The sequence below is a fragment of the Ictalurus punctatus genome, unplaced genomic scaffold (genome assembly GCF_001660625.3).
Source record: "Ictalurus punctatus breed USDA103 unplaced genomic scaffold, Coco_2.0 tig00006821, whole genome shotgun sequence".
In the NCBI taxonomy this organism is placed as follows: domain Eukaryota; kingdom Metazoa; phylum Chordata; class Actinopteri; order Siluriformes; family Ictaluridae; genus Ictalurus; species Ictalurus punctatus.
In genome coordinates, this window is record NW_026521121.1 from 63,127 (window position 1) to 70,821 (window position 7,695).

Sequence of the window (7,695 nt, forward strand, 5' to 3'; positions counted from 1 at the left end):
CTTTGATTACACTATTTAAATAGGCCCCATTTGGGGTCAGCTTTCGCTTACGGCCATACCACTCTGAAAAAGCCTGATCTCATCTGAACTCGGAAGCAAAGCAGAGTTGGGCCTGGTTAGTACTCGGTTGGGAGACTGAATGGGAATACTAGGTGCTGTAAGCTTTTTATTTGGATCAGTGTTTTCATGGCCTCTGCACAACATCCTGTTTTGGGATAAAGGTTGGACACAGGTTTGAAGGGGACCCAATCAATCAATCAGTCAGTCAGTCAGTCTTTTTTGATTACACTATTTAAATAGGCCCCATTTGGGGTCAGCTTTCGCTTACGGCCATACCACTCTGAAAAAGCCTGATCTCATCTGAACTCGGAAGCAAAGCAGAGTTGGGCCTGGTTAGTACTCGGTTGGGAGACTGAATGGGAATACTAGGTGCTGTAAGCTTTTTATTTGGATCAGTGTTTTCATGGCCTCTGCACAACATCCTGTTTTGGGATAAAGGTTGGACACAGGTTTGAAGGGGACCCAATCAATCAATCAGTCATCAGTCAGTCAGTCTTTTTGATTACACTATTTAAATAGGCCCCATTTGGGGTCAGCTTTCGCTTACGGCCATACCACTCTGAAAAAGCCTGATCTCATCTGAACTCGGAAGCAAAGCAGAGTTGGGCCTGGTTAGTACTCGGTTGGGAGACTGAATGGGAATACTAGGTGCTGTAAGCTTTTTATTTGGATCAGTGTTTTCATGGCCTCTGCACAACATCCTGTTTTGGGATAAAGGTTGGACACAGGTTTGAAGGGGACCCAATCAATCAATCAGTCAGTCAGTCTTTTGATTACACTATTTAAATAGGCCCCATTTGGGGTCAGCTTTCGCTTACGGCCATACCACTCTGAAAAAGCCTGATCTCATCTGAACTCGGAAGCAAAGCAGAGTTGGGCCTGGTTAGTACTCGGTTGGGAGACTGAATGGGAATACTAGGTGCTGTAAGCTTTTTATTTGGATCAGTGTTTTCATGGCCTCTGCACAACATCCTGTTTTGGGATAAAGGTTGGACACAGGTTTGAAGGGGACCCAATCAATCAATCAGTCAGTCAGTCAGTCAGTCTTTTGATTACACTATTTAAATAGGCCCCATTTGGGGTCAGCTTTCGCTTACGGCCATACCACTCTGAAAAAGCCTGATCTCATCTGAACTCGGAAGCAAAGCAGAGTTGGGCCTGGTTAGTACTCGGTTGGGAGACTGAATGGGAATACTAGGTGCTGTAAGCTTTTTATTTGGATCAGTGTTTTCATGGCCTCTGCACAACATCCTGTTTTGGGATAAAGGTTGGACACAGGTTTGAAGGGGACCCAATCAATCAATCAGTCAGTCAGTCAGTCAGTCAGTCTTTGATTACACTATTTAAATAGGCCCCATTTGGGGTCAGCTTTCGCTTACGGCCATACCACTCTGAAAAAGCCTGATCTCATCTGAACTCGGAAGCAAAGCAGAGTTGGGCCTGGTTAGTACTCGGTTGGGAGACTGAATGGGAATACTAGGTGCTGTAAGCTTTTTATTTGGATCAGTGTTTTCATGGCCTCTGCACAACATCCTGTTTTGGGATAAAGGTTGGACACAGGTTTGAAGGGGACCCAATCAATCAATCAATCAGTCAGTCAATCAATCAGTCAGTCAGTCAGTCACTCAGTCAGTCAGTCAGTCAGTCAGTTAGTCAGTCAGTAAGTCAGTCAGTAAGTTAGTCAGTCAGTCTGTCAGTCAGTCAGGTCCCAGTCAGTCAATCAGATCAATCAGTCAGTCAGTCAGTCAGTCTTTTGATTACACTATTTAAATAGGCCCCATTTGGGGTCAGCTTTCGCTTACGGCCATACCACTCTGAAAAAGCCTGATCTCATCTGAACTCGGAAGCAAAGCAGAGTTGGGCCTGGTTAGTACTCGGTTGGGAGACTGAATGGGAATACTAGGTGCTGTAAGCTTTTTATTTGGATCAGTGTTTTCATGGCCTCTGCACAACATCCTGTTTTGGGATAAAGGTTGGACACAGGTTTGAAGGGGACCCAATCAATCAATCAGTCAGTCAGTCAGTCAGTCTTTTGATTACACTATTTAAATAGGCCCCATTTGGGGTCAGCTTTCGCTTACGGCCATACCACTCTGAAAAAGCCTGATCTCATCTGAACTCGGAAGCAAAGCAGAGTTGGGCCTGGTTAGTACTCGGTTGGGAGACTGAATGGGAATACTAGGTGCTGTAAGCTTTTTATTTGGATCAGTGTTTTCATGGCCTCTGCACAACATCCTGTTTTGGGATAAAGGTTGGACACAGGTTTGAAGGGGACCCAATCAATCAATCAGTCAGTCAGTCAGTCTTTTGATTACACTATTTAAATAGGCCCCATTTGGGGTCAGCTTTCGCTTACGGCCATACCACTCTGAAAAAGCCTGATCTCATCTGAACTCGGAAGCAAAGCAGAGTTGGGCCTGGTTAGTACTCGGTTGGGAGACTGAATGGGAATACTAGGTGCTGTAAGCTTTTTATTTGGATCAGTGTTTTCATGGCCTCTGCACAACATCCTGTTTTGGGATAAAGGTTGGACACAGGTTTGAAGGGGACCCAATCAATCAATCATCAGTCAGTCAGTCAGTCAGTCAGTCTTTTGATTACACTATTTAAATAGGCCCCATTTGGGGTCAGCTTTCGCTTACGGCCATACCACTCTGAAAAAGCCTGATCTCATCTGAACTCGGAAGCAAAGCAGAGTTGGGCCTGGTTAGTACTCGGTTGGGAGACTGAATGGGAATACTAGGTGCTGTAAGCTTTTTATTTGGATCAGTGTTTTCATGGCCTCTGCACAACATCCTGTTTTGGGATAAAGGTTGGACACAGGTTTGAAGGGGACCCAATCAATCAATCAATCAGTCAGTCAGTCAGTCTTTTGATTACACTATTTAAATAGGCCCCATTTGGGGTCAGCTTTCGCTTACGGCCATACCACTCTGAAAAAGCCTGATCTCATCTGAACTCGGAAGCAAAGCAGAGTTGGGCCTGGTTAGTACTCGGTTGGGAGACTGAATGGGAATACTAGGTGCTGTAAGCTTTTTATTTGGATCAGTGTTTTCATGGCCTCTGCACAACATCCTGTTTTGGGATAAAGGTTGGACACAGGTTTGAAGGGGACCCAATCAATCAATCAGTCAGTCAGTCAGTCAGTCTTTTGATTACACTATTTAAATAGGCCCCATTTGGGGTCAGCTTTCGCTTACGGCCATACCACTCTGAAAAAGCCTGATCTCATCTGAACTCGGAAGCAAAGCAGAGTTGGGCCTGGTTAGTACTCGGTTGGGAGACTGAATGGGAATACTAGGTGCTGTAAGCTTTTTATTTGGATCAGTGTTTTCATGGCCTCTGCACAACATCCTGTTTTGGGATAAAGGTTGGACACAGGTTTGAAGGGGACCCAATCAATCAATCAATCAGTCAGTCAGTCTTTTGATTACACTATTTAAATAGGCCCATTTGGGGTCAGCTTTCGCTTACGGCCATACCACTCTGAAAAAGCCTGATCTCATCTGAACTCGGAAGCAAAGCAGAGTTGGGCCTGGTTAGTACTCGGTTGGGAGACTGAATGGGAATACTAGGTGCTGTAAGCTTTTTATTTGGATCAGTGTTTTCATGGCCTCTGCACAACATCCTGTTTTGGGATAAAGGTTGGACACAGGTTTGAAGGGGACCCAATCAATCAATCAGTCAGTCAGTCAGTCAGTCAGTCTTTTGATTACACTATTTAAATAGGCCCCATTTGGGGTCAGCTTTCGCTTACGGCCATACCACTCTGAAAAAGCCTGATCTCATCTGAACTCGGAAGCAAAGCAGAGTTGGGCCTGGTTAGTACTCGGTTGGGAGACTGAATGGGAATACTAGGTGCTGTAAGCTTTTTATTTGGATCAGTGTTTTCATGGCCTCTGCACAACATCCTGTTTTGGGATAAAGGTTGGACACAGGTTTGAAGGGGACCCAATCAATCAATCAATCAGTCAGTCAGTCTTTTGATTACACTATTTAAATAGGCCCCATTTGGGGTCAGCTTTCGCTTACGGCCATACCACTCTGAAAAAGCCTGATCTCATCTGAACTCGGAAGCAAAGCAGAGTTGGGCCTGGTTAGTACTCGGTTGGGAGACTGAATGGGAATACTAGGTGCTGTAAGCTTTTTATTTGGATCAGTGTTTTCATGGCCTCTGCACAACATCCTGTTTTGGGATAAAGGTTGGACACAGGTTTGAAGGGGACCCAATCAATCAATCAGTCAGTCAGTCAGTCAGTCAGTCAGTCAGTCTTTTGATTACACTATTTAAATAGGCCCCATTTGGGGTCAGCTTTCGCTTACGGCCATACCACTCTGAAAAAGCCTGATCTCATCTGAACTCGGAAGCAAAGCAGAGTTGGGCCTGGTTAGTACTCGGTTGGGAGACTGAATGGGAATACTAGGTGCTGTAAGCTTTTTATTTGGATCAGTGTTTTCATGGCCTCTGCACAACATCCTGTTTTGGGATAAAGGTTGGACACAGGTTTGAAGGGGACCCAATCAATCAATCAATCAATCAGTCAGTCAGTCTTTTGATTACACTATTTAAATAGGCCCCATTTGGGGTCAGCTTTCGCTTACGGCCATACCACTCTGAAAAAGCCTGATCTCATCTGAACTCGGAAGCAAAGCAGAGTTGGGCCTGGTTAGTACTCGGTGGGAGACTGAATGGGAATACTAGGTGCTGTAAGCTTTTTTTTGGATCAGTGTTTTCATGGCCTCTGCACAACATCCTGTTTGGGATAAAGGTTGGACACAGGTTTGAAGGGGACCCAATCAATCAATCAATCAATCAGTCAGTCAGTCTTTTGATTACACTATTTAAATAGGCCCCATTGGGGTCAGCTTTCGCTTACGGCCATACCACTCTGAAAAAGCCTGATCTCATCTGAACTCGGAAGCAAAGCAGAGTTGGGCCTGGTTAGTACTCGGTTGGGAGACTGAATGGGAATACTAGGTGCTGTAAGCTTTTTATTTGGATCAGTGTTTTCATGGCCTCTGCACAACATCCTGTTTTGGGATAAAGGTTGGACACAGGTTTGAAGGGGACCCAAATCAATCAATCAGTCAGTCAGTCAGTCAGTCTTTGATTACACTATTTAAATAGGCCCCATTTGGGGTCAGCTTTCGCTTACGGCCATACCACTCTGAAAAAGCCTGATCTCATCTGAACTCGGAAGCAAAGCAGAGTTGGGCCTGGTTAGTACTCGGTTGGGAGACTGAATGGGAATACTAGGTGCTGTAAGCTTTTTATTTGGATCAGTGTTTTCATGGCCTCTGCACAACATCCTGTTTTGGGATAAAGGTTGGACACAGGTTTGAAGGGGACCCAATCAATCAATCATCAGTCAGTCAGTCAGTCAGTCTTTTGATTACACTATTTAAATAGGCCCCATTTGGGGTCAGCTTTCGCTTACGGCCATACCACTCTGAAAAAGCCTGATCTCATCTGAACTCGGAAGCAAAGCAGAGTTGGGCCTGGTTAGTACTCGGTTGGGAGACTGAATGGGAATACTAGGTGCTGTAAGCTTTTTATTTGGATCAGTGTTTTCATGGCCTCTGCACAACATCCTGTTTTGGGATAAAGGTTGGACACAGGTTTGAAGGGGACCCAATCAATCAATCAATCAATCAGTCAGTCAGTCTTTTGATTACACTATTTAAATAGGCCCATTTGGGGTCAGCTTTCGCTTACGGCCATACCACTCTGAAAAAGCCTGATCTCATCTGAATCGGAAGCAAAGCAGAGTTGGGCCTGGTTAGTACTCGGTTGGGAGACTGAATGGGAATACTAGGTGCTGTAAGCTTTTATTTGGATCAGTGTTTTCATGGCCTCTGCACAACATCCTGTTTTGGGATAAAGGTTGGACACAGGTTTGAAGGGGACCAATCAATCAATCAGTCACAGTCATCAGTCAGTCAGTCAGTCTTTTGATTACACTATTTAAATAGGCCCCATTTGGGGTCAGCTTTCGCTTACGGCCATACCACTCTGAAAAAGCCTGATCTCATCTGAACTCGGAAGCAAAGCAGAGTTGGGCCTGGTTAGTACTCGGTTGGGAGACTGAATGGGATACTAGGTGCTGTAAGCTTTTATTTGGATCAGTGTTTTCATGGCCTCTGCACAACATCCTGTTTTGGGATAAAGGTTGGACACAGGTTTGAAGGGGACCCAATCAATCAATCAATCAATCAGTCAGTCAGTCTTTTGATTACACTATTTAAATAGGCCCCATTTGGGGTCAGCTTTCGCTTACGGCCATACCACTCTGAAAAAGCCTGATCTCATCTGAACTCGGAAGCAAAGCAGAGTTGGGCCTGGTTAGTACTCGGTTGGGAGACTGAATGGGAATACTAGGTGCTGTAAGCTTTTATTTGGATCAGTGTTTTCATGGCCTCTGCACAACATCCTGTTTGGGATAAAGGTTGGACACAGGTTTGAAGGGGACCCAATCAATCAAATCAGTCAGTCAGTCAGTCAGTCTTTTGATTACACTATTTAAATAGGCCCCATTTGGGGTCAGCTTTCGCTTACGGCCATACCACTCTGAAAAAGCCTGATCTCATCTGAACTCGGAAGCAAAGCAGAGTTGGGCCTGGTTAGTACTCGGTTGGGAGACTGAATGGGAATACTAGGTGCTGTAAGCTTTTTATTTGGATCAGTGTTTTCATGGCCTCTGCACAACATCTGTTTTGGGATAAAGGTTGGACACAGGTTTGAAGGGGACCCAATCAATCAATCAATCAGTCAGTCAGTCTTTTGATTACACTATTTAAATAGGCCCCATTTGGGGTCAGCTTTCGCTTACGGCCATACCACTCTGAAAAAGCCTGATCTCATCTGAACTCGGAAGCAAAGCAGAGTTGGGCCTGGTTAGTACTCGGTTGGGAGACTGAATGGGAATACTAGGTGCTGTAAGCTTTTATTTGGATCAGTGTTTTCATGGCCTCTGCACAACATCCTGTTTTGGGATAAAGGTTGGACACAGGTTTGAAGGGGACCCAATCAATCAATCAGTCAGTCAGTCAGTCAGTCAGTCTTTTGATTACACTATTTAAATAGGCCCCATTTGGGGTCAGCTTTCGCTTACGGCCATACCACTCTGAAAAAGCCTGATCTCATCTGAACTCGGAAGCAAAGCAGAGTTGGGCCTGGTTAGTACTCGGTTGGGAGACTGAATGGGAATACTAGGTGCTGTAAGCTTTTTATTTGGATCAGTGTTTTCATGGCCTCTGCACAACATCCTGTTTTGGGATAAAGGTTGGACACAGGTTTGAAGGGGACCCAATCAATCAATCAATCAGTCAGTCAGTCTTTGATTACACTATTTAAATAGGCCCATTTGGGGTCAGCTTTCGCTTACGGCCATACCACTCTGAAAAAGCCTGATCTCATCTGACCTCGGAAGCAAAGCAGAGTGGGCCTGGTTAGTACTCGGTTGGGAGACTGAATGGGAATACTAGGTGCTGTAAGCTTTTTATTTGGATCAGTGTTTTCATGGCCTCTGCAACAACATCCTGTTTTGGGATAAGGTTGGACACAGGTTTGAAGGGGACCAATCAATCAAATCAGTCAGTCAGTCCAGTCAGTCAGTCAGTCAGTCTTTTGATTAC

The 7,695-nt window shown here is 45.0% G+C and overlaps 23 non-coding genes and 4 pseudogenes across 23 annotated transcripts; all 27 read left to right on the forward strand.

Moving 5' to 3' along the window:
• Positions 1 to 45: 45 nt before the first annotated feature.
• LOC128631404 (5S ribosomal RNA) lies at positions 46 to 164 on the forward strand. Its single transcript, XR_008395578.1, has one exon. It is a non-coding gene; the product is annotated as a 5S ribosomal RNA (ribosomal RNA).
• A 158-nt stretch (positions 165 to 322) lies between these two features.
• Positions 323 to 441, forward strand: LOC128631406 (5S ribosomal RNA). The gene has a single exon (XR_008395580.1). It is a non-coding gene; the product is annotated as a 5S ribosomal RNA (ribosomal RNA).
• Positions 442 to 601: 160 nt separating this feature from the next.
• LOC128631407 (5S ribosomal RNA) lies at positions 602 to 720 on the forward strand. The gene has a single exon (XR_008395581.1). It is a non-coding gene; the product is annotated as a 5S ribosomal RNA (ribosomal RNA).
• Positions 721 to 872: 152 nt separating this feature from the next.
• Positions 873 to 991, forward strand: LOC128631408 (5S ribosomal RNA). The gene has a single exon (XR_008395582.1). It is a non-coding gene; the product is annotated as a 5S ribosomal RNA (ribosomal RNA).
• Positions 992 to 1,151: 160 nt separating this feature from the next.
• On the forward strand, positions 1,152 to 1,270 carry LOC128631409 (5S ribosomal RNA). Its single transcript, XR_008395583.1, has one exon. It is a non-coding gene; the product is annotated as a 5S ribosomal RNA (ribosomal RNA).
• A 163-nt stretch (positions 1,271 to 1,433) lies between these two features.
• Positions 1,434 to 1,552, forward strand: LOC128631410 (5S ribosomal RNA). The gene has a single exon (XR_008395584.1). It is a non-coding gene; the product is annotated as a 5S ribosomal RNA (ribosomal RNA).
• A 304-nt stretch (positions 1,553 to 1,856) lies between these two features.
• On the forward strand, positions 1,857 to 1,975 carry LOC128631411 (5S ribosomal RNA). Its single transcript, XR_008395585.1, has one exon. It is a non-coding gene; the product is annotated as a 5S ribosomal RNA (ribosomal RNA).
• A 160-nt stretch (positions 1,976 to 2,135) lies between these two features.
• Positions 2,136 to 2,254, forward strand: LOC128631412 (5S ribosomal RNA). The gene has a single exon (XR_008395586.1). It is a non-coding gene; the product is annotated as a 5S ribosomal RNA (ribosomal RNA).
• Positions 2,255 to 2,410: 156 nt separating this feature from the next.
• LOC128631413 (5S ribosomal RNA) lies at positions 2,411 to 2,529 on the forward strand. Its single transcript, XR_008395587.1, has one exon. It is a non-coding gene; the product is annotated as a 5S ribosomal RNA (ribosomal RNA).
• A 167-nt stretch (positions 2,530 to 2,696) lies between these two features.
• Positions 2,697 to 2,815, forward strand: LOC128631414 (5S ribosomal RNA). The gene has a single exon (XR_008395588.1). It is a non-coding gene; the product is annotated as a 5S ribosomal RNA (ribosomal RNA).
• Positions 2,816 to 2,975: 160 nt separating this feature from the next.
• LOC128631415 (5S ribosomal RNA) lies at positions 2,976 to 3,094 on the forward strand. Its single transcript, XR_008395589.1, has one exon. It is a non-coding gene; the product is annotated as a 5S ribosomal RNA (ribosomal RNA).
• Positions 3,095 to 3,254: 160 nt separating this feature from the next.
• On the forward strand, positions 3,255 to 3,373 carry LOC128631417 (5S ribosomal RNA). Its single transcript, XR_008395591.1, has one exon. It is a non-coding gene; the product is annotated as a 5S ribosomal RNA (ribosomal RNA).
• Positions 3,374 to 3,528: 155 nt separating this feature from the next.
• On the forward strand, positions 3,529 to 3,647 carry LOC128631418 (5S ribosomal RNA). Its single transcript, XR_008395592.1, has one exon. It is a non-coding gene; the product is annotated as a 5S ribosomal RNA (ribosomal RNA).
• A 164-nt stretch (positions 3,648 to 3,811) lies between these two features.
• Positions 3,812 to 3,930, forward strand: LOC128631419 (5S ribosomal RNA). The gene has a single exon (XR_008395593.1). It is a non-coding gene; the product is annotated as a 5S ribosomal RNA (ribosomal RNA).
• A 156-nt stretch (positions 3,931 to 4,086) lies between these two features.
• LOC128631420 (5S ribosomal RNA) lies at positions 4,087 to 4,205 on the forward strand. Its single transcript, XR_008395594.1, has one exon. It is a non-coding gene; the product is annotated as a 5S ribosomal RNA (ribosomal RNA).
• Positions 4,206 to 4,377: 172 nt separating this feature from the next.
• On the forward strand, positions 4,378 to 4,496 carry LOC128631421 (5S ribosomal RNA). Its single transcript, XR_008395595.1, has one exon. It is a non-coding gene; the product is annotated as a 5S ribosomal RNA (ribosomal RNA).
• A 160-nt stretch (positions 4,497 to 4,656) lies between these two features.
• On the forward strand, positions 4,657 to 4,774 carry LOC128631431 (uncharacterized; annotated as a pseudogene).
• A 157-nt stretch (positions 4,775 to 4,931) lies between these two features.
• LOC128631422 (5S ribosomal RNA) lies at positions 4,932 to 5,050 on the forward strand. Its single transcript, XR_008395596.1, has one exon. It is a non-coding gene; the product is annotated as a 5S ribosomal RNA (ribosomal RNA).
• A 160-nt stretch (positions 5,051 to 5,210) lies between these two features.
• LOC128631423 (5S ribosomal RNA) lies at positions 5,211 to 5,329 on the forward strand. The gene has a single exon (XR_008395597.1). It is a non-coding gene; the product is annotated as a 5S ribosomal RNA (ribosomal RNA).
• A 163-nt stretch (positions 5,330 to 5,492) lies between these two features.
• Positions 5,493 to 5,611, forward strand: LOC128631424 (5S ribosomal RNA). Its single transcript, XR_008395598.1, has one exon. It is a non-coding gene; the product is annotated as a 5S ribosomal RNA (ribosomal RNA).
• Positions 5,612 to 5,770: 159 nt separating this feature from the next.
• On the forward strand, positions 5,771 to 5,888 carry LOC128631434 (uncharacterized; annotated as a pseudogene).
• A 167-nt stretch (positions 5,889 to 6,055) lies between these two features.
• Positions 6,056 to 6,173, forward strand: LOC128631432 (uncharacterized; annotated as a pseudogene).
• A 159-nt stretch (positions 6,174 to 6,332) lies between these two features.
• On the forward strand, positions 6,333 to 6,451 carry LOC128631425 (5S ribosomal RNA). Its single transcript, XR_008395599.1, has one exon. It is a non-coding gene; the product is annotated as a 5S ribosomal RNA (ribosomal RNA).
• Positions 6,452 to 6,610: 159 nt separating this feature from the next.
• Positions 6,611 to 6,729, forward strand: LOC128631426 (5S ribosomal RNA). Its single transcript, XR_008395600.1, has one exon. It is a non-coding gene; the product is annotated as a 5S ribosomal RNA (ribosomal RNA).
• Positions 6,730 to 6,884: 155 nt separating this feature from the next.
• LOC128631428 (5S ribosomal RNA) lies at positions 6,885 to 7,003 on the forward strand. Its single transcript, XR_008395602.1, has one exon. It is a non-coding gene; the product is annotated as a 5S ribosomal RNA (ribosomal RNA).
• A 163-nt stretch (positions 7,004 to 7,166) lies between these two features.
• LOC128631429 (5S ribosomal RNA) lies at positions 7,167 to 7,285 on the forward strand. The gene has a single exon (XR_008395603.1). It is a non-coding gene; the product is annotated as a 5S ribosomal RNA (ribosomal RNA).
• A 154-nt stretch (positions 7,286 to 7,439) lies between these two features.
• Positions 7,440 to 7,557, forward strand: LOC128631435 (uncharacterized; annotated as a pseudogene).
• Positions 7,558 to 7,695: the final 138 nt, after the last annotated feature.